This window comes from Lathyrus oleraceus, chromosome 2, assembly GCF_024323335.1.
Source record: "Lathyrus oleraceus cultivar Zhongwan6 chromosome 2, CAAS_Psat_ZW6_1.0, whole genome shotgun sequence".
NCBI classification, from domain to species: Eukaryota; Viridiplantae; Streptophyta; class Magnoliopsida; order Fabales; family Fabaceae; genus Lathyrus; species Lathyrus oleraceus.
This window is the reverse complement of record NC_066580.1, coordinates 9,691,749-9,697,263: the sequence shown is the minus strand read 5'-3', so window position 1 is coordinate 9,697,263 and position 5,515 is coordinate 9,691,749. Positions and strand designations below refer to the sequence as shown.

Here is a 5,515-nt window from a genome sequence, read left to right as displayed (position 1 = left end):
TAGTTCATGCACTCCTCCTTGGGCTTCCTTCTTTTCAACTGTCGCTCGTTCGACTCCCCATGATTGATGGTTTTGAGCCATATCTTCGATGAGGGAACTAGCTTCAGGGTAAGGTTTGTTCATCAGAGCACCACCTGCGGCAGCGTCGATGGTCATCTTTGTGTTATAATGAAGTCCATTATAGAAGGTTTGAATGATTAACCAATTTTCTAAACCATGATGTGGACATGCTCGTAACAACTCTTTATATCTCTCCCAAGCTTCGAACAGCGATTCTCCATGGTTTTGGGTAAATCTAGTTATATAGTTTCGAAGAACGGCGGTCTTACTCGGGGGAAAATATCTAGCAAGAAAAACTCTTCTAAGGTTATCCCAAGTCGTAATGGAATTGGGTGAAAGGGAATCTAACCATGATAGGGCTTTATCTCTGAGGGAAAAAGGAAATAATCTTAAACGTATTGCCTCAGGAGAAGCTCCATTGGTTTTAAAAGTATCTGCTAATTGAAGAAATATTTTTAAATGTTGGTTTGGGTTCTCAGTAGCGAGACCCGCGAATTGTCTCTGTTGCACTAGTTGCAACAGGGATGGTTTAAGTTCAAAATTATTGGCTGGGATTATTGGGTTTACTATACTAGAACTAGGTTCTTCATTAGATGGTTGAGCGAAATCTTTAAGAGGTCTTTGGTTTTGATCTTCGGCCATAGCTCTCTTAATTCTATGAAAGCATAAACGTGCGCGAGCGTAACATTCAGGTTCCGCCAGAGGATATACTAAGCTTAAACTTCCGGTACTGCGAGTTCTTCGCATTGACCGGTGGGAAATAACCTAAGTCTAAACGATACAACAACAGGAAAATGAAATTTGACGAAATTGGTCCCCGGCAACGGCGCCAAAAACTTGATGCGTTTGCTTTTCACAAGTATACGAACGCGTCAGAGTAATATAAAAGATTATCGAATCCATAGAGACCAAGTGTCAATCTATCGTTATCTGTCGTTATGGTGTTTATCAAAGGCAATCAAAATAGGTGTTTTTGTAGTGTGCAATTGAAAAGTAAAGTTTGAAATAAAGATAATTAATAAAGACAGGGTCGAATGTAATTCACATAATAAATTAATAATCCAAGTACTTGCTAATAGAATTACTTATGGGCAATGTTTCCTACTTTGAAAAGAACTAATTTAACAGGAACTGTCGCTTTCGCGTATTCAGAACCGAGTTGTACTCCCTAATCAAACCCTCTTATTGTCACTTATAAAAAGGCGCGCATTGCGTTAGAGTAGTAAACCTATTTTTAAGAAATATAGTATCTTGACTAAGTTGAAAAGTATTATAACCTGGATTTCTTAACCAAAAGAGGTTCTCACGAACCAGACTCTAAACTTATAAACGCGTCCGAAAATAGTTTTAAAATCTCTTTTCTTCTTGATGTTAAAAACTCCTAATGAACTAGACAAAGCGCTTTCGCTGTTTTTGAAATAGTTAAAAACAATTAAGTTTATAAAGACGTTGGACGGCTTTCGATCTTACCCAACGGAGTTGAAGTGCGGGGAAACTTAAGTTGAAAGTTAAAATAGCCCTTAAGTGTTTCTACGAACAATTGTACGGATTACTGGTTTAATTACGATCCTTACATTCTAGCCTTATAAATTTAGCTAGACATGGTAAAGTAAAAGTGCATTAAAATAAATAAAAGTAGTGCGAGTGCGGAAAGTAAATAAAAGTAGTGCGAGTGCGGAAAGTAAATAATTTAAAGCGAGTGCGAGGAAATAAATAAAAGTAAAGCGAGTGCGGGAAATAAACAAAGTAAAAGCGAGTGCGAGGAAATAAATAAAGTAAAAGCGAGTGCGGGAAATAAATAAAGTAAAAGCGAGTGCGGGAAATAAATAAAGTAAAAGCGAGTGCGGGAAATAAATAAAGTAAAGGCGAGTGCGGGAAATAAATAAAGTAAAGGCGAGTAATAAAAACCTGCTCCAATCGGAGGGCTGAGTAAATTGCAATGCGGAAAAGAAAATGGCGGCAGGATTAACTTCCTTCCAAAGTGCTCCAAACTCGATTACAGACTTTATCACAAACTTGATTACACAATTGTGGTAACACTCCAATGCGAAGCGATTACCACTATAAAATACTGAATATATGCCTAAGTGAAACAAAGTTGCTTCTGAGTTTGCCTCTGTTCTAAGTTTGGATCTTCGTCTGCTCTAAGTTTGGATGATTGTAAAAGTGAATTCGCGTTTCTATTTATAAGCAAGTAAAAAGATGGAAATGACTTGGATGCCCTTCAACTTGAAAGTAGGAGGAAACCGTTTTTCCTCTTGTGGCGCCCGCCACAAGGCCATGGCGCACGCCACAAGGCCAAAGTGAGGCGCCTTAGTGGATGTATTGGGGAAACGTGGGAGTTGAGGGAAGTTGAGTGTGACACGTCATGGCTTGGTCTGTGGCGCCCACCACTGGGTAGGCCATAAGCACAAAATGCTGAATTTTAGGGTTTTTAGCCCTTTTTCACTCCTTTTCTCGATTGGGGCTCCGATTAAAGTAAAAACCTGAAAACAAAGGAAAACACAGTAATAACACAACAATATGACAATAAAACAACTAGAATGCATGTGAAATCGGAGTCGAAAATACGTAAATTTCAGTGTTATCAACTAATAATTCCCTTATGGTTGTGAGGAAACATATGGATGACAATTACCATGACATGGTTACATGTTTATCCATCAAAATGATACGATATTCAATCCTTTGATCCAAAATACCAATCATAGTTACCAATACTTAGAACATTAAATGGGTCAATTTGCTGGTAAGCAGGAACAACCCAATCCCTAATAACCAAGTGCAACAACAAGTTGCATCCTAGCCAGTTAAACAACCTAAACTCAGGATAGTTGAATATGTGGTGTAGGTAAATAGAAACAAAGATGAAGATCACGTAGCTGGAAGAGTCCAACAAAAAAATTGGGGGGTGGGATAACCTAATCAATATGTGTAAGACCCCAATTTTGACCCTAAGATCCCTCATGGCATCATAACATTGCATTTGCATTGCCTCAAGGATCTTTAGCATCTTGGTTCCCTTTGCCTTTGGGTGGGACTCCTTGTGATTGGTTTGAGATCACCAAGCATTCTTGAATTATACATCATTGTTTCTCTTACTTTTGTTTACTAACCAAAAGCACAAAAATGTGTCACTAACATCTTTTGTTTGAAGCTTGAGTATCATCCAAGACACTTTGTGGGTTCTATTTAGATGATCAGTCAACACAAGGGAATGGCTTGAGATACTTCCAACAGGTTCAAATGGGGTCTATTCGTCAGTCAAAACGTTAATCTTGAAGGAGCAAAAGTTTGTTCATGAGCTGTCATGCCCGCTAGGCGAGCAGAATGGGTCGCCTAGCGAGTCCCAAGAAAAGCCACCAGAATCACCTACGCTCAGAGGAATTTCTTGAACTGTCATGCTCGCTAGGCGAAGCCCACGTGTAAAAAAAACGAAAAAAAAAAATGAAAAACGAAAAAATAAATAAATAAATAAATAAAATATAACAGAAATTTTTTGGACTTGGGCCTCTCTCATTTGAGCCCACAGGTCCACAAAAATCAGGTTATAAATTCAGAGTTTCAGTTAAACAAAATTCAATTCTATTCCTATTACCCTGGCAGGGAAAAAGATAGTGAGAGAAGAGCTAACAAAGTTCAGAGCAACCTCCAAAGACTGAAGGGAACTCATCTGCAAAGAGCCAATTCCATCTCATATAAACCCTTAGATTGCTTTGCAAACCCAACCGTGCCATTCAATTTCATCGGTCTCTCCAATCAGGTTTGCCCTTATTCCCATTACTTTATGCTTTTAATTTGAATGCTCTGAATGTATGAGGTATTATGGGTGAATTTGATACCCTTTTGATGCATGTGTTCGACAAGAGGTTTAGGCCTCCTACCCTTGGTTGCTTTTTGTGAGCTTTTTGTGAATTTTAATGGCATGATTCATGTGGTTACATTTTGATTTGGGGGCAACTCTTGATTACCCTATCTTGTTTCTCTAACCTGTTTGTTGAGTTTTGTTTTGTGAGGGCTCATATGACTCTTGCAGAGATGGCTTGCCTGGTGTTCCACTTTATTTGTGGGGTACCACCTGGAGGTCTATTCCGATTACCTGTACTGACTCGCTTTCTTTGATGGTGTTTAGCTTGGAAGAGTCTTTGGGTTTCTTATTTATCTAATTGCTGTTACTTCGGATCTTTATCCGTACGGTAGATCTCTCGATCCCTTTATTTTTCCCGCATTTTACCGCTTTCTTAGGTTTCGCATAGCCTCTCGTGGCATGCCAATTAAGGTTGCGCGGTTCCTTCATCTAGGACTGCCTTTTTGCATGAGCATCCCTAAACACCCCAAACTCATTGATTTTTCTTCTCCTAAGAACACGTTATCTCCTTCTACTACAGGCGAGTAAGTTTCCAAAGGTCGAGCATCCGGTAGATTGCGTAGTAACGTCGTTCACCCCAAAACACAACCCTTACCCCATAGGTGGTCGAACTACGTTTTGCTCTGATTTTCATCCCAGATGAGATACGTAGGCATAAGACGCGATGTCTTAGCGAGTAAACTCCTCTTTAACCCATAGGTAGCCGAGCTACGAAGACTCTGATTCTCAGATTCAGATGAGATACGTATGCAGTGGATGCGACGTCCGTGCGAGTCATTTTCTTTTGACCCTTTTTTAGTAAGTAGTACATTAGATAAACATACACACTTTTCTCATCCCTTCAATCATGTTTGCACAAATAAATTTTCAAAAAAAACAACAACCTTTGCAACAAATGTGAAAAGGGCTCCCTAGGAGTACCTAGGATGCTTTGGGTGCCTAACACCTTCCCATTGCATAACCAACCCCCTTACCCAGATCTCTGACATTTTTACTAGTTTTTGATTCGATAAAACTTTTAGGTTTTTGTTCGCTTTCTAACCATTCCTTTGGATAAATAGAAGTGCGGTGGCGACTCGACTGGTATGATTTACCTTGGATTTAGTCAATATCTCTAATGGTAACGAATACCCCGCTACAGAAAAGTGGCGACTCTGCTGGGGAAGGATAAATCCTAGTGGGTTTTGCCTACTTTTCATATTTGTTGTATTGTATTGTATATTTATTTTTGTTTTGTGACATATTTTTGTGCAATTTGGGATTACTGTATTGTATGTAATGATTGAATTGCTTGAATATTAATTCCTTGTATGCTTGGTGATCTTTGTGAGATGAGTTCTATACCCGGACTCGAGTGCACTTAGGATAGGAGAATGGCGTAGTCTTGTTGACTTGTGTGGAGTTATTCCTTAGCAAGTTGACTTGCAAGTCCATTCACTTGGTGGAGGTTATGTTGGGATCAATAATGTCACACAAGTAAGTTGTGGTTAGACATTACTCTTTCCAATATAGACTTTAGAAGCCAAGGACCTTAGTTTACCAAGCCCATCTTGGCCTATTCGTAGGATGTAGTGCGAAAGTCGTTCA

At 39.2% G+C, this 5,515-nt stretch overlaps 1 non-coding gene across 1 annotated transcript; it reads left to right on the top strand.

The window, feature by feature from the left end:
• Positions 1–211: 211 nt before the first annotated feature.
• LOC127125111 (small nucleolar RNA R71) lies at positions 212–318 on the top strand. The gene has a single exon (XR_007804571.1). It is a non-coding gene; the product is annotated as a small nucleolar RNA R71 (small nucleolar RNA).
• The last annotated feature ends 5,197 nt before the right edge of the window (positions 319–5,515 follow it).